General features: G+C 37.7%; 1 protein-coding gene and 1 pseudogene across 1 annotated transcript in view; both read right to left on the reverse strand.

Moving 5' to 3' along the window:
- Positions 1 to 19143, reverse strand: part of TTC26 (tetratricopeptide repeat domain 26) — a 112692-nt gene that overhangs the window by 68664 nt on the left and 24885 nt on the right. The window lies entirely within an intron of this gene.
- LOC119534036 lies at positions 8539 to 9764 on the reverse strand (annotated as a pseudogene).

Genomic DNA, 19143 nt, shown 5'->3' on the forward strand with positions numbered 1-19143 from the left:
TATTAAAAAGGAAGAAAGATATCAAATTAATAAAGATCAACAAACCTTTGGCTAGACTGACCAAGAAAAAAAGAGAGAAGACTCAAGTTACCAGAATTAGAAATGAAAGAGGGAACATTACTACCAATCTTACAGAAATAAAAAGGATTATAAAGAAATACTATGAGCAATTACAAGCTAATAAATTAGATAACAGATGAAATGGGCAAGTTCCTAAAAACACACAAATTACAAAAATGAACTCAAGAATAAACAATCTGACTAGATTAACAACAAATAACAAGATTGAATTAATAATAGTAATAAAACTACCCTGGAGAAAAGCCAGGACCACAGTATTTCACAGCTTAATTCTCTTGGAACATTTAGAGAATTCATACCAATTCTTCACAAACTGTTCCAAATATAGAAGAGGGAATACTTCCAAACTCATGCTATAAGACCAGTGTTACCCTTATACCCAAACCAGAAAAAGACATCATAAAAAAAGAAAACAACATACCAATATCTCTTTTGACCATGGACACAAAATTCCACAACAAAATACCAGCAAACTGAACCCCATGTGGGTTAACTTCCATTCCCAAGAATGGAAGGGTGGTTTAACTTCCAAAAAGTAATGTAATACACTTATCAATAGAAAAAAATTAAAACTATACAATCATCACAGTAGACACAGCACAAGCATTTGACCAAATCCAACACCCTCTCATGATAAAAACATTCAACAAACTAGGAATAGAAGGGAAATTACCCAACCTGAAAAAGGGCATCTACGAAAAGCCTACAGCTAACATCATACTTAATAGTGACAGACTACACCCAAAGCACAAGCAACTAAAGAAAAAATAGATAAATGGGAACTCCTCAAAATCAAAGCTTCTGTGCCTCAAAGAACTTTGTCAAAAAGGTGAAGAGGTAGCCAACTCAATGGAAGAAAATATTTAGAAACCATATATCTGATAAGAGACTGATACCCAGCATATATAAAGAAAACATACAACCCAACGGCAATAGCACAAATAGCCCAATTATAAAATTGGCAAAAGATATGAAAAGACATTTTTCTGAAGAGGAAATACAAATGGCTAAAAAACACCTGAAAAAATGTCCATCTTCACTAGCTATCAAGGAAATGCAAATCAAAATCACAATGAGATATCATCACACTAGTAAGAATGGCTGCCCTTAAACAAACAGGAAACTATAAATGCTAGAGAGGATGTGGAGAAATTGGAACTGTTATTCATTGTTGGTGGGAATGTATAATGGTACAGCCTCTGTGGAAGACAGTTTGGCAGTTCCTCAGAAAACTAGATACGAGTTACCTTATGATCCGGCAGTTCCATTATTTGGTATATATCCAGAAGATATGAAAGCAGTGACACAGACATCTGCACACAGATGTTCATAGCAGCACTGTGCACAACTGCCAACAGATGGAAACAATCCAAGTGTCCTTTGACAGATGAGTAGATAAACAAAATGTGGTATATAGATGCGATGGAATACCATTCATCAGTAAGAAGGAATGAGATCCTAAAACATATGACAACATGGATGAACCCTGAAGACATAATGCTCAGTGAAATAAGTCAGACACAAAAGGAGAGATGTTGTATGTTATCACTAATATGAACTCCCTGAACAACATAAAATCAGTGTCTTATAATGTAGAATATAGGGGACCTAGGGATCAACAGAAGCTAGTGACAGGGGAATGGTTACTTAATATTAATGAGGGTGAACTTAAAGGTATGGGAATGGGCAGGGGTAACAACAGTTCATTAATGGGACTATAAGTATCAGTGCCACATTGAAGGTGAACATGATTGAGAGCGGTTGTTTAAAAGCATGTATCCCATAGATTAGCACTATAAACATAAATAAGTGCTTGCATGATCTAATTCTAAGGTATGACACTGGTAAAAAGATTTAACAACAGAGACGTATATGGGAAAACTACCTATTGCATATTATAGACTATATGTAATGAGAATACCTTACCAGTATCACACTAATACTAGGGATAAGTAATTAGGGACTGATAAGAGCTTTGAAGTGTTGTGTGTTATAATAATTGTCTAAAACTGAGTGATGACTGTACAACTAAGTTAAGGTAATATGAGGCAATGTTCGTTTATCTTGGACAGAATATATGCTATGTGAAATTAGGAACCCCCCTACTTAAGTCAGGCTCTCGATCTTGAGGCTTGCTCTTGTGTAACTTACGGCTATAAAAGGGAGGGTAGGCCTACCTATAATTATAATATAGCTATAATTATACCTGAGAGGCACCTCCAGAGAACAAAAGAAGTGTGCTCTCTCCAAGGTGCTCAGATGTTCTCTCTCTGAGCCCAACTCTGCCAAAAAATTCATTACACACCCCCTACATAGGACATGACTCCCAGGGGAGTGAGTCTCCTTGGTGACATGGGACACAACTCCCAGGAATAAGCCTGGCCCTGGCATCAAGGGATTAAGAATGCCTTCTTGACAAAAGGAGGAAAAAGATAATAAAGTAAAGTTTCAGTGCCTAAGAGATTTCAAACAGAGTCGAAAGGCTATTCTGGAGGTTACTCTTATGTAAGCTCCAGCTAGATACGCCAAATGGCCACAAGTACGCCAAGCTCTAATTAACAGTAGTCCTGAAATACCTAGGTCCCTATCTGAGACTCTATAATAAAGTTTCACTCACTGAGTTTATTTTTTCAGAGACTGAAATCCTCCAGAATGTTCCTACACCAGGTAAGTCCTAAAACCCAAAGGCAACAGCCTCTTCAAGAACATCAACCAGATGCAGCCCCCTTCCTCATAATGGCGACACCCCTTTTCTATATGAACAAGTTAGGGTAGTAATTGCCTAGGCATCTCTGAAGATCAAGAAATTACTTAAATGAGAGGAAGGGGTAACAACAGACAAGATAGGATTTTACAAAGGATTACAAATACCGAATCTTTATATAAATATATGTATATTTTAGATGCTACGGTAGTAAAATAGGTAGAAGGAAATAACTGAAATGGTTGAACTGTAACCCATAACATTCTCTGAAATTTGCTCTATAGCTACACGTTAAATTGTACTTTGAAAGTTATCACCTTTCTGTTTATATTTCACAATAAGGAAATAACTGAAACTGTGGAACTATAACCCATAACATTCTTTGAAATTTGCTCTCTAATTACTTGTTAAATCATACTTTGAAAGTCATCACCTTTATGTATTTACATTATATTTCATAATAAGGAAATAACTGAAATGGTGGAACTGCAACCCCTAACATTCTTTGAAATTTGCTCTTTAACTACTTGTTAAATTGTACTTTAAAAGTTATCACTTTTCTGTATATATGTTATATTTCACAATAAAAAATGTAAAAAAAAATAGCGACAGATTGAATACATTCCCCTTAAGATCAGGAGCACAACAAGGCAGTTTGCTCTCTCCATGTTTTTTCAACAGTATACTAGAGATTCTAGCCAGGGCGATTAGGCAAGAAAAAGAAATAAAATGCATTGTATTAGTTTCCTAGATGCTAAAACAAATACCACACAATGCGTTGGCTGTACAACTGGAATTCACTGGCTCACTATTTCAGAGGATAGAGGGCTTGCTTCCTCTCTGGGATGGTATCTTCTAACTAGACAACAATCTTTGGGGTTCTTTAGCTTTTCTGTCACATGGCAATGCGCACAGCAGTGTCTTTCTTCTCCTTTCTCTTCTGGGTTTCACTGACTTGTGCCTTCTTGCTGCTCCCCATGGTTTCTCTCCGTGGCCTTCTCTATAAAGCCTCCAGTAACAAGATTAAGACAAACATTGATTCAGTTGGGCCATGCTTTAACTAACCTCATCAAAAGGTCGTATTAATAATGGGTTCAAACCCACAGGAATGTATTAAAATTAAGAACATGCTTTCCTGGGTGTGCTGGTTTGAATCTATTATGTACCCATAAACTTCTTGTTCTTTTAATCCAGTCTTGTGGGTGCAGACTTACTGTGGGTGGGACTTTTTGATTAGGTTGTTTCCATGGCAATGTGACCCACCCAATTGTGAATGGGACCTTTTGATTAGATTATTTCCATGGAGATGTAACCCTGCCCATTCAAGGTGGGTCTTAGTTTACTGGTGTCCTCTATGAGAGAATAAAAGGCAGAGATATTTTGAAGAGAGCTGACACAGACCCAGAGATGCTTAGAGAGAAAACACCCAGAGACATTTTGGAGACAGATGTTGAAACCAGAACCAGGAGAGAAGCTAAGAGATGAAATCCAGAGTGAGAAGCTGAGAGGACCCCCAGATGCTTGGAGAGAAAATACCCTTGGAGAAACAAGCAAAGATGCACAGAAGCTGAAAGCAATGCAACCCAGGAGCAAAGAAACAGCAGATGCCAGCCATGTATCTTTCAAGCTGACAGAGGTGTTCTGGATGCCATTGGCCTTTCTACAGTGAAGGTATCCTCTTGTTGATGCTTTTAGTTTGGACACTTTTATGGCTTTAGAACTGTAAATTTGCAACCTAATAAATCCCCATTGAAAAAGCCAATCCATTTCTGGTATATTGTATTTTGGCAGCTTTAGCAAACTGGAACACTGGGTGACACTATTTTAAGCCACCACAGGCATCTAGACTGAAAAGGAAGAAGTAAAACTATCTCTATTTGCAGGTGACATAATCTTATATAGAGAAAATCCAAAGGAATCCACTAAAAAAATCTATTTGAACTAATAAATGAGATTGCAGGATAAAAGATCAACATACAGGGACAGAAAGATGGTGGCATAGAGAGGAGCAGAAGTTAGTTTGTCACCCTCGAACAACTAATAACCAGGAACAACTAGTAAATAATCTGGAATAACTGCAGGGGAGCAAACGCGACTGTCCACTCATCATACACCAACGTGAATTGGGAGGAATGCCTGAGATCACAGCATAAAATCTATAAGTAAAAACTGCAGATCCAAGCTGGGATTCCCCTACCCCCATGGCCCCAAATGCAAAGTTGCGCTGTGCTAGAGAGCAGCACTCTCCAAGAAAGCGAATATAGCTCAGCTGAGCTCCAACTGGGGTTTTAATTAACAAACGTGGACTGCTCAATACAACCTACAAATCCCCAACTAGCAGACAGAGGCTTTTGGTTGGGACTGACCTTGGAGAGCCAGAGGGTGGCCGTGGACTTCAAATGTAAAATAACTAAAAGAGACAAAGAAGGACACTAAGTACTAATAAAAGGGACAGTTCATCAAGAAGACAGAACATCATAAATTTCTATGCACTGAGCCAGAGTGCTCCAAAATACATGAGGGAAACACTGACAACACCGAAGGGAGAAGGAGACACTTCTACAATAATATTTGGAGACCAATTCACCACTCTCATCAATGGATAGAACATCTAGACAGAGGATCGGTAAGGAAATAAAGATGTTGAATAATATGATAAATGAACTAGACTTAACAGATATTTACAGAACACTGAACCCAACAACAGCAGGATATACATTTTTCTCAAGTGCCCATGGATCATTCTCCAGGAGAGACCACATGTTGGGTCACAAAGTAAGTCTCAATAAATTTTAAAAGATCAGAATTATACAAAACACTTTCTCAGAGCATAATGGAATAAAACTGGAAATCAATAACAGGCAGAAAGCTGGAAAATTCACAAATACATGGAGGCTAAACAACAAATTCTTAAAAAACTGGTGGGTCAAGGAAGAAATTACAAGAAAAATCAATAAATATCTCAAGGAAAATGAAAATGAGAACACAATGTATCAAAACCTATGGGATGCAGCAAAGGCAGTGCTGAGAAATGCATTACCCCAAAAATCTATATTAAAAAAGAACAAAGAGCAAAAATCGGGGACTTAACTCCTCACCTGGAGGAACTAGAGAAAAAAACAGTAAACTAACCACAAAGCAAACAGAAGGAAAGAAATGACAAAAATTAGAGCAGAAATAAATGAAATTGAGAACATGAAAACAATAGAGAGAATCAACAAACCAGAAGTTGGTTCTTTGAGAAAATCAATAAAATCGATGGATCCTTAGCTAGGCTGACAAAGCAAAAAGACAGAGGATGTAAATAAAATCAGAAATGAGAGGGGGTACATTACTGCTGACCCCACAAAAATAAAGAGGACAATGAGAGGATACTATGAACAACTACATGGTAAAAACCTAGACAACTTAGACAAAATGGACAACTTCCTAGAAAAGCACGAACAACCAACATTGACTCGAGAAGAAATAGAAGACCTCAACAAACCTAATCACAAGTAAAGTGACTGAATAAGTCATCAAAAAACTCTCCAAAAAGAAAAGTCCAAGAAGGCTTCACATGTGAATTCTACCAAGCATTCAAGAAAGACTTAGTACCGATTCTGCTCAAACACTTCAAAAAACTGAAGAGGCGGGAAAGCTACCTAACTATGAAGCCAACATCACCCTAATACCAAAGCATGATGAAGATACTACAAGAAGAGAAAATTAAACACCAATCTCTTTAATGAATACAGATGCAAAAATCCTCAACAAAATACTTGCAAATCGAATCCAGAAGCACATTAAAAGAAGTATACACTGTGATCAAGTGGGTTTTTTTTTTTAATATAACATCCAATTTTATTTACAAAGCATTAAACCTTCAGCAAAAAGTACCCAAGGCTAAGTCTCATCTTATACAAAACTACAGAACATTAAAAACCAGAACAGGGGAAACAGAAGGGAAGAAGAGAATATATATGTATATATTGTACAAATTGAGAAATTCAAACTGAAATGGGTGGAAGTTTTTAGGAGCTGAAAAAAAAAAATCCCAAAGCATAAATAATTATTAGGAGCTGCTGCCAAAGACCATCTGACAGGGTTTAAGCTGATTTTCTCAGTAGCCAGTTTAGGAAGTGGACATAGCATAAACATCCAAACATAGAGATAGAGGAAACCAAGCTACTTCACACATGGAAATAATGCAGAAAGCCTTTTATCACACTATTGCAGTGCATGGTGCAGAGAAAATTGGAATGGGTATAAATTTTGTAAAACAAAAATATGTCTAATGAGCTACTAACCAATCTCTATTACTGGTCTAACTAATATGCAATTCACAGAAGGGGCATTTGAAGAAAAAAGTAGTGGCATCCAAAAATACAGATATTTTCCAACTGCCTCAGAGAGAATGCTTTCATAGCTACTGAATATATTCATTCTAAAAGATAGAATGGGAAAAAGAATACTGATGTATTCTACTTTGATTTCTATCCTAAATTCCAAAAGGCAATCAACTTGTTCACTGACCTCTAGGAAAATGACAACCCAGGTTAAGTACATTTGGTCAGCTAAAAGCGTTGCTCCGAGAGGCTAGTGAACCGTTTCCACACCTGGTTTCTTTATTCCAGATTTTCAGAGAATTTCAAACATCTAATATACACATCCATCCAATCTGCTACTTTTTATATAAAGAACAACAAAAGTAATAAAAAAAAAAAAAAGAAAGCTAAGCAAGCTTTCACAGAAAGAAAGTGAATGGAAACGTAGTAAGAAAAACAAGCATAAATACAGGAAGGGAAAATGCAATGACTGATGGGAGGGCCAGATATCCACAAACAATGATAAAAAATTTACCTTGATCTTTGATTTGAACTGTGTTGTTGCTACTTTGATTTTGGATGGTTTTACTTTAATCCTTGCATAGATTCCCCACCCCAATAAAAAAGAAGCTTGCTTAGAGACAGCTTGGTTTGTTTCTATCTCTGGAAGCCAATACAGGTAACAATATAAACTATTGATGATTCTTTGCTGGAGACAGATGAAACTAACCATCTTCAAAACCCATGATTAATGAGAGTGAACCATTACTGGAGGGAAATGTGAAATGAAAGGAAAACAAGAAAACACCCTGAGGTTCTTACAACCCAGCTTCTTGAGCAAAATATGGTATAGTAGGAAGAGCCTTCTTATCTTTCTTCCCTTTCTGAAAATTTGTAGTCTTTCAAGTACTTTCTTTTAACTGCCCATCCTTTGCAGACAATATGGAAATACAGGCGGTATCTTGTGAGACAGTACATTTAAAAATGAAAGAAACAGAACATACAACCCAAGTTTTGACAGGATACTGATAACAAAATTGCAGATGAGTACAAATCACTCAAGGATATGTCCTGAGGACGAAAGCAAACTGGAGATAGGATATGACAGGTCTAAATGATGCTGGGTTAGATGAGCAAAACATAGGTATCTTTTCTCCAGCAGCATAATGAAACATTAATGTTTCAATGAGTCAAAACTCCTATTTGAGGTCTTCACAAATCTTAATTCCTGAGAGCCTATTTGGACTTAAACTTGAAAGGAAAAGGACATATATTCTTCCATAATTCACTTCTTCATTCAAACATAAAATTCACTCCTTCTACCTCACCTCCTGGGTGGGAGGCAGAGGCCTGTGTTTTAAATTAAACTCAATCTCAAACGACTGACCACAGTGTCCACAGGCCACATGATGGCAAAGTGGGGAAGAATGAAGAACTTCAGGGTCTTCACAACAGTTCTGAGATTGCTCCCCCGCTGTCAAGGGCTGGCTGAGTTCTGCCTGAGCTTTACCCTTCGCTGATCCTTCCAGAGGTAAACCTCTGTCCCCATTGCAGTTTCGGTTTAAATGGAGAATCTTTCTCTTTACCTTTTCATCCTTTAGGCTAGCCAGCTTGCTTCCTCTTGGATTTGCTACCCCCCTTCACAGCCAGTAGTAGATGGACTTCATCATTTGGTACTCCTTGAAGTTCTATATTGGTTGCTTTGGGTTTCTTCTTAGGCGGCTGGGACCTATCTGCTGACAACTGCCTCTTCTCTGAACTAGCCCCTTCGCCCATCAAGGAGATCTGGACTGCATCCGCTGGGGGGCCATAAGGATTTTCTTCTGGGTCTTCTACCTCAGGGGCAATGAGTAAATATAAGAGAGACTTTGAATCTTCCAGATCTTCATCACTGCTACAAAAGGTTGCAATAGGATCCACACTGGTGACATCCACTTCATCCTCTGCAGCATCAGCCTCTGTCTGCTCAGGTTCACTCTTATCTTCATCTTCAAAATCAAACTCAGATTCCCCTTCCTCATATTCCACATTTTCATCCAACTCTTTGAAGTCTGGTGCAAATGCACTCCAATTTTCTACTTGATTTTGTGCCCAGATAGATACCACTCCACTAGAAATGGATGCTATGATGGGTCGAATAGGATGCCGAGCTACATTCAAGAGGAGTTCTCCTCTAGTCCCATGGAAGATCTTCACCAAGTTCCCAATGCTCTTCTCCCAGATGTACAGGGTGTGCTGCCGGGCCAAACCTGCCACTGCGTATTCCCCATCCACAGAGAAACAGCACTTCTTCCACGGGGTCCTATTTACTAAGTCCTGCAACTTTTGCATGGGTTCAGGTTCTCCATCTCTTCCGCAGGTTAAAATTCTCTGCCATCATAAACTCTGATTATTTGATCTGCTGTGTTAATTAAAAAGCAACTTCCCTTCTGTGCAAACTCTATAGACTTAATGGCCATGGTATTGTGGGTTCCAGTTGTTACTCTGAAGGAAGCAACAAGATCCTGAGAATCTGTTTTTAGTACCAAAATCTTGCCTTTTGCATTTCCCATATAGATATATTTCTGTTGCCTATCAAAAGATGCAACCACATTCAGGTCGGAGTCATCATCCACCAGCAGAATAACATGCTTGGAATCTGAAAGAGTCAACATGACAGGAACAGATTTCATGGGACACATGTGTACCTTGTTGTGATCTTGTGGATGATACTGGAATTTTAAGATGGGTGAAGGGAATTGAAACCTCTGGTTGCAGTCACCTCAAAGAACATCCCACTGCGACACTATGGTATCAGTGGAAGCACTCAAGAGCTTATGACCATCTCGACTACAGCATAAAGAACAGACTGGATGGATGTGTGCACTTATTTTAGCAATGCCTCTTGTCAAGATGACAATCCAGCCATCATTACAGCCAACTGCAAGCAATGTGCCCCACCTATTAAAGGTGTATGTCAGGGCTATGCTGATACAATCCAGAGTTCCATCAGCTTCCCGACAACTCAAGGTTCATCCCTGCAGTCTCAGGCTGCCTGGTCTCAGCTCCAGCAGCAACACCTTCTCCCCGCCCACTTCCAAGGCCTGCTTCTAAGTCCCAAGTAGGTTTTATTCCAGGTATGCCATGGTGGTTCAACACAAGGAAATCAATTAATGTGATACACTACATCAATAAATTAAAGAGGAAAAACCACATGATGTGACATGATCACATCAATTGATGCAGAAAAGGCATTTGACAAAATTCAGCATCCTTTCTTGATGAAAATACTTCAAAGGATAGGAATAGAAGGAAACTTCCTCAACACGATAAAGGGAATATATAAAAAACCCAGAGCAAACATCATACTCAAGAGGAAAAGACTGAAAGCCTTCCTTCTAAGATCACGAACAAGAAAAGGATGCCCACTGTCACCACTGTTATTCAACATTTTGCCCGGAAGTTCTAGCTAGAGCAATTAGGCAAGAAAAAGAAATAAAAGACATCCAAAATCAAAAGGAAGAAGTAAAACTTTCACTGTTTGCAGATGACATGATCCTATAAGTAGAAAATGCCAAAAAATCTACAGCAAAGTTATTACAGCTAGTAAACGAGTACAGCAAAGTGGCAGGATACAAAATCAACATGCAAAAATCAGTAGTCTTTCTATACACTAGTAACAAGCAATCTGAGGAGGAAATCAAAAAAAAGTTTCATTTACAACAGCAACCAAAAGAATCAAATATTTAAGAATAAATTTAACCAAGGACATAAATGACTTAAACACAAAAAAAACTACAAAAAATTGCTAAAAGAAACCAAGGAAGACCTAAAAAATGGAAGGACATATCATGTTCATGGATTGGAAGACTATATATAGTTAAGATGTCAATTCTACCCAAATTGATTTATAGATTCAATGCAATATCAATTAAAATCCTGACAACTTACTTTGCAGAAACAGACAAACCAATAATTAAATTTATTTGGAAGGGCAGAGTGTCCTGAATAGCTAAAAATATCTTGAGAAAGAAGACTGAAGTGGGAGGTCTCATACTACCTGTCTTCAAAGCATATTACAAAGCTTTAGTGGACAAACAGTATGCTATTGGCATGAGGATAGGCATACTGTCCAATGGAATAAAACTGAGTGTTCAGAAATAGACCTTCTTATCTACGGACAACTGATCTTTGATAAGGTGGTCAAGTCGGTACATTTGGGACAGAGCAGCCTTTTCAACAAATGGTGCTTGGAGAACTGGATATCCATATCTAGAAGAATGAAAGAGGACCCCTATCTCACACCTAATAGAAAAATTAACTCAAAATGGATCTAAGATGATAAAGCTTTTAGAAGAAAATGTGGGGAAATATCGTAAAGACCTTGTGATAGGAGGCTGTTTCCTAGACCTTACTCCCTATGTGCAAGCAATGAAAGAAGAAATAGATAAATGGGGTCTCCTCAAAATTGAAAACTTTTGACCATCAAAGGACTTTCCTAGGAAAGTTAAAAAAGGCAGCCTACACAATGGAAGACAATATTTGGAAACCACATTATCAGATAAGGGTTTAATATCCAGAATACATAAAGAGAACTGTGCTGGTTTGAAGCTGTTATGGACCCCAGAAGAGCCATGATCTTTTAATCCAATCTTGTGGAGTGGGACCTTCTGATTCAATATTTCCATGGTGATGTGACCCCACACAGCCAGGGTGGGTCTTAATTAGATCACCGGAGTCCTTTAAGAGAGCTCACGGAGAGAAGGAGCTCAGAGAAGCTGAGAGAGACATTTTGGAGAAAAGTTAAAATATGTAATCCAGAGTTTACCCCTGTGAGAAGTAAGAGCTGATACTCAAGACCCAGATGATTGGAGATGGAGACAAAAAGATGTTTGGAGATACCAAGCTAAGAGATGAAGCCCAGAATTCAGCCTGGAGAAGGTAAGAGAGGACCCCCAGATGCTTAGAGAGAAACACCCTGGGAGAACAAGCATGGATGCACAGGAGCTGAGAGACAGAAGCTAAGAGAGACAGAAGCTAAGAGAGACAGAAGCCCAGAGACATTTTGGAGAAAGCCATTTTGAAACATACTCTGGGAGCAAATGACCAGCAGATGCCAGCCACATGCCTTTCCAGCTGACAGAGGTGTTCTGGATGCCACTGGCTTTTCTTCAGTGAAGGTATCCTCTTGTTGATGCCTTAGTTTGGACACTTTTATGGCCTTAGAACTGTAAATTTCTAACCAAATAAATCCCCTTTATGAAAGCCAATCCATTTCTGGCATTTTATATAACAGCAGCTTTAGCAAACCAGAACAAGATCCTACAACTCAACAACAAAAAGACATACAACCCAATTAAAAAATGGGCGATAGATATGGACAGATACTTTTCCAAACAGGAAATATAAATGGCTCAAAAACATATGAAAACATGCTCAACTTCACTAGCTATTAGGGAAATGTAAATCAAAACCACATGAGATGCCATCTCACACCTACTAGAATGGCCATTATTTAAAAAACAACAAAACTACAAGTGTGGGAGAGGATGTGGAGAAAGAGGTACACTTATTCACTGTTGGTGGGAATGTAGAATGGTGCAACTGCTCTGAAAGGTGGTTTGGCAGTTCCTCAGGAAGCTAAGTATAGAATTGTGGTATGATCCAGCAAATCCATTACTAGGTATACACTCAGAGGAACTGAAGGCTAGGACAAGAATGGACATTTGTAAACCTATGTTTATAGAGGCATTATTCATGATCGCCAAGAGATGGAAATAGCCCAAATGTCCATCAATGGACAAGTGGATAAACAAACTTGTGTTATATACCTAGAATGGAATATTACGCAGCTATAAGACAGAATAAAGTCATGACACATGCAACAATGTGGACGAACCTTGAGGAAGTTATGTTGAGCAAAATTAGCCAGAAACAAAAGGACAAATACTGTATGGTCTCACTAATATGAACTAACTATAATGAGAAAACTGTGAGAGTTAAATTTGAAAACACAGATTACCAGGAGGTAGAAAGAGGGTAGAAATTCGACATTCGATGTTGGAGGAGTACAGAATGTTCAACAAGATTGATTGTAAAGATCCAGAAATGGACAGCTCAATACTATCTCATGGTAGCACAATATTGCATGCATAATGAGCAAAGCTGAGTGTGAGGATGGTTGAAAAAGGAAGGCTGGGGCATGTATGACACCAAAAGGAAAGACAGAGGATAAAAACTTGGACTGTAAAACTTAGCAAACACTAGACTGGATAATGATAGTGAGTAAATGTAGAAATATAACAAAGCTTTCACATGAGGGAGAACAGTGAGTGTCAACCCTGCAAGATGTTGAAAATAGAACGGTATATGGGTAAACACAAAATCAATGCAAACTAGGGTCTATAGTTAACAGTAACACTGTAATATTCTTCCACTAATTGTAACAAAGGCAATATACCAAAGCTAAATGTCAGTAGAGGGGGATATAAGGGAGGGCTATGTGATTCTTGTGGAAGACGGCCTAATTTACATTGACGGGTGAACGGAAGGGCCAACTGCGGTGTATAAATACAATGTAATATTGAAAGGCTGCAAGAAGGAAAGAAGTTGTGAAGCATGCAACTAGGTGAATGAACCTTGAGGACATTATGTTGAGTGAAATAGCCAGAAACAAAAGGACAAATATTGCAAGCCCTCACTAATATAAACTAACTATAATGAGCAAATACTGAAAATTGAATTCAAGAGCATAGGTTATTAGGAGATTGGGCAATCAACAATGCAGGAGTACAGAATGTTCAATAAGGCTTATTGTAAAGGTTCCCAGATTACAAGCTCTTACAGCAGTCATATCTATATCTGAGTTTTAACTGTTATTTAAGAGATGTTTATTTGGTACAAAATTTATATTCTCTGTAGCACACCACCTAATTTAACGTGTAAGGTCAGTTTATTTGAACAACATAAATACATGGAACCTAGAATAGGGAATGAGATTTTGTTATTTTGTACAGGTTAATGTAAGACCCCAATACAACCCAGAGTATTTGGGGAAGAAAATAAAAAAGTATTTGCCAAGTCCCATTGAGGCACTGGAGAAAAATATGGAAATACTAAATTTCCCCACCTGATATTTTCACAAGCATTAGTGACTCCCAATTTAATAAGCCAAGCCCTCAATCTTTGGACTTGTCCTTGTGAAACTTATTTCTGCAAAGAAGAAGATAAGCCTACTTAGAATTGTGTCTAAAAGTCACCCCCAGAAAAACTCTTTTGTGGCTCAGATGGGGCCTCTTTCTCTCAGCCACCTCTGCAAATAAACTACCTACTCATCCCCCTATGAGGAACATGACTCCCAGAGGGTGTGAATCTCCCTGGCAACATGGGACATGACTCCCAGGGATGAGCCTGGCCCTGGCACCAAGGGATTGAGAATGCCTTCTTGATCAAAAGGTGGAAAAGAAATGGACAAAATAAAATTTCAGTGGCTAAGAGATTTCAAATAGAGTCAAGAGGTCATTCTAGAAGTTATTCTCATGCATTATATAGCTATCCCTTTTTAGTTTTCAGTGTATTAGAATAGTTAGAAGGAAATACCTGAATCTGCTGAACTGTAATCGAATAGATTTGATTCTTGATGATGATTGTGTAACTATATAGCTTTTATCATGTGTCCATGTGCTCGAGAAAACCTTGTGACTGACCCCCTTTATCCAGTGTAAGGGCAGATGAGTAATAAAGACAAAAAGTATAAATACAAATAATGGGGGGGATGAGGGTGTGGGATGTTTTGGGTGTTCTTTTATATTTTTATTTTATTTTTTTCTTTTTCCTTATTTTGGGGTAATGAAAACGCTCCAAAAATTGATTGTGGCATGCACAACTATATGATGATACTGTAAGCCATTAATTGTGTACTCTGGATGCATTATATAGTGTTTGAATATATTTCAATAAAAAGGCATTTAAAAAGAAAACTCAAATGGCATCGTGATTGGGAAAGGCAGTGCAAAAGGCTCATTAAATCTGTAACTACATTACTTTAGCATCATTATTGTCCTGACAGCACTCTCTTAGAGAGTTTTAAGTTCTTCGCTTAAAAATTAGACATTATGGGAATAAACTTTCACTTGCTAAATGTATTCACATATTTTCTAACACTTTGGTTAGAGACTATGTCTCTAACATGAAGTCCCTATACCTAGTAACTTTATGAAATTCCAAGTTCTGACCTTTAGTATCATTTTCCTGAAGAAACTCAAAGGCCCCTAACATGCTTTTAATGTAGGGATTTATGTTTTTCTATTATTCCTGCCTGCCTTACTTTTGGATAGTGATAGACCTTTTAACATGTTTAAAAATCAATTAGTATTTGCAGGTTGTTGGAGAATTTTCTTAAATTATTTTTTGCTAATTTAGATGTAAAATTTAAAATATTAAAACTTACTTGATAGTTGCTGAAAAAAATACAAAATATTATGGATGAGAATTGGCTAAGAATGCATTTTGCAATAACTTTCAAGGCCAACTCTTTTATTCATAGATTACATCACACAGTTGTATAATTAAGAACTTACTAAATGGGATGTTTGATATTATATTGTTTTAATATTTTTATAACATAAGAAGACATAATATTAAAAATTTTTAAATGTGAGCTAATCTGCTTTACTTATATGAGAGTTGTCTGTGTGTTTTTTGGATAATTAGTTCAACTTCTACAATATGTCTTTTCAGTTTATGCAATACATCTTCTTATTATGAGGTTTCAAAATTAAGGCTAAATACTTTTTAAAATTTGAAACCACTGGCTCTTAACTTTGCAATAGATATGGGCAATATATCTATGTGTTATATTTTTGTAGAAATAAATGTATATAAATGATTGATCATTATTGATATAATTGATACTGATATTGATATAATTTTCTAGAACATGCTGTTCTAGTTTGCTGCCAGAATGCAAAACACCAGAAATGGACTGGCTTTTATAAAGGGGGTTTATTTGGTTACACAGTTACAGTTTTAAGGCCATAAAGTGTCCAAGGTAACACATTAGTAATAGAGTACCTTCACTGGAGGATGGCCAATGGTGTCCGGAAAACCTCTGTTAGCTGGGAAGGCATGTGGCTGGCGTCTGCTCCAAAGTTCTGGTTTCAAAATGGCTTTCTCCCAGGACATTCCTCTCTAGGCTGCAGTTCCTCAAAAATGTTACTCTTAGTTGCACTTGGGATATTTGCCCTCTGTCAGCTTCTCCAGAGCAAGAGTCTGCTTTCAACGGCTGTCTTCAAACTGTCTCTCATCTGCAGCTCCTGTGCTTTCTTCATAGTGTCCCTCTTGGCTGTGGCTCCTCTTCAAAACATCACTCACAGCTGCACTGAGCTCCCCTTGTCCGTCAGCTCATTTATATGGCTCCAGTGACTCAATTTAGACCCACCCGGAATGGGCGGAGCAACACCTCCATGGAAATTATCCAATCAGAGTCATCACCCGCAGCTGGGTGGGGTGCATCTCCACAGAAACACTCAAATTACAATGTAATCAACACGGATAACGTCTGCCCACACAAGATTACATCAAAGATAATGGCGTTAGGGGGATACAATATATTCAAACTGGCACACATGCTACAGTTTTTAGATTATTTAATGGAAAAATCAGTTTAATGCATTTATTAAATAAAATGACTAGTTGGTAATTAGTTTCTCTAAACTGTCATGTTTAATTTGTTTTAATTAAAATTCTTGACTATATTTTCATGTACACAAGTGAGATAATTTGCCACTAATTAAAAGGCATATATATCTAAAAGATTTGGATTGCTAGGAATAACATGTATCAGAATTGATCAGGGAGATTGAGCATAGGTAAAATTTTAAATGAGGAAAAAAATTGACCAATTAAGTATCTAAAATGGTATTTACCCATTTGCTTGGGTAAAGATCATGTTCTTTTAATCCATTTCTGTGCGTACAGATCTTTTGTGGGTGGCATACTTTGATTAGGCTATTTCAGTTGAGATGCGACCTACCTCATTTAGGGTGGGTCTTAATCCTGTTTCTGGAGTTCTTTGTACGAGGGTAAAGGACTGTGCCTGTTTGAAACTGTTATGGACCTGAGAAGAGTCATGATCATTTAATCCAATCTTGTTGGGTGGAAACATTTTGATTGAGTGTTCCCATGGAGACGTGACTCACCCAACTGTGGGTTACACCTTTGACTGGGTTATTTCCATGGAGGTGTGGCCCTGCCCATTCAGGATGGATCTTGATTAGTTCACTGGAGTATTTAAGAGTTCAAGAGCTGACACAGACGCTTGCTGATGCTTAGAGATGCTTGGAAATGCGGACAGAAGGATGTTTGCAGATGCTAAGCTAAGAGATGAAGCCCAGAGTTTGCCCTGGAGAAGCTAAGAGAGGACACCTGACACTGAGAGAGAAACGCCCTGGGCAAACAAGCTTGGATGCACAGGAGATGAGAGAGAGAAGGTAAGTGAGACAGAAGCCCAGAGACATTTTGGAGAAAGCGATTTTGAAACACAACCCAGAAGCAAAGGACCAGCAGATGCCAGCCACATGCCTTCCCAGATGACAGAGGTTTTCTGGACACCATCGGCCTTCCTTCAGTGAAGGTATCCTCTTGTTGATGCCTTAGTCTGGACTAAGAACTTTATGGCCTTAGAACTGTAAATCTGTAACCAAATAAATACAATTCTGGTGTTTTGCATAACAGCAGCATTAGCAAACTAGAACAAGGACACACAAAATTTTACAGAAAAGCCCAACAGAAGCTAAGGGAAACAAAGGCTAAGCTCAGAAATAAAGCCACAGATGGAGCAACCAGAAGCTGAAAGCAATAAAAACTGGGAAAGAAGGAACAGCAGAAGCTGCGATGTGCCTCAGGAGTCCCAGATCTCCAGCAGCCTTTCTTCAGAAAGATGGTATCGTCCTGTTGCTGCCTTGATTTGGACATTTTTCACAAGCTCAGAACTAAACTTGTAAGGTAATACATCCCCATTGTAAAAGCCAACCCATTTCTGGTATATTGCATTTTGTCAGCTTTACCAAACCAAAATAGTATTAAACAGAAGAATAGAAACTCAAAATTGACTAGTACAGAAGGAGGAAAACTGACTTGCCAGAAAAATTAGAATTTTCTTTTACCTTCTCTTCCATGACTTCTAAACACTAGAGATTTCCCAATTACCTTCTTATCCATAGTCCTTTACCTATGTGGATGCTAAAAGTATGTTTTTACTTTAAATAGCAAGCCTACATCTTTGTGACACTACCAGAATGCAAAATTATATACCCAACTTTTTACTGAGCAAATCTTTAGAATAATCTTAGAAAATCAATACAAGCCTAGTTTCTTCTTTTGTGTATTTTTCCTATACGATACCTAAAACCTAAGATTAAAACTGCAAATCTTTACCGTCATAATACTGAAATGATTAATCAATCTATGCTGTAAAAATAAAATAGCAACTGTCAAATTAAAAAAAAAACCAACCCCATAAAAGATGGGCAAAGGATCTGAATAGACATTTCTCCAAAAAAAGATATACAAATGGCCAAAAAGCATAAGAAAAGATGCTCGAAATCATTAGTCATTAGGGAAATGCAAATTAAAACCACAATAGATTCTACTTCGCATCCATTAGGATGGCTAGAATCAACAAATCAGGTAATAACACGTACACACACACACAATGTTAAGTAAAAGAAAAGGAGGTGATTATATATAAACTCCTATGCTCTCTTGGCTTTCTATATAATAAGAGCTGTAACAGCATTTATCCACAGGATTGTCAGGGAAATGACATAATGGATATACAAAGTTTTTCACAGCACCTATAAGTTATTCAATCAATAATTACCTGTAAAACATCTATCATTATTGCCTCTAGGGGTAACCTTAAAGGAGAAATAGAAGTATACCAAGCAGAGAAAGAAAGAAGTCATTCTAGGAAATAGAACAGTGTATGCAAGGCTATGGTGATAAGACAGTATGGAGTATTGGAACAAATATAAAGGCTGGACTGGAGAGGACAAGAGTAGAGGTAGGCTA

The sequence above is a fragment of the Choloepus didactylus genome, chromosome 5, assembly GCF_015220235.1.
Source record: "Choloepus didactylus isolate mChoDid1 chromosome 5, mChoDid1.pri, whole genome shotgun sequence".
Lineage (NCBI taxonomy): Eukaryota > Metazoa > Chordata > Mammalia > Pilosa > Megalonychidae > Choloepus > Choloepus didactylus.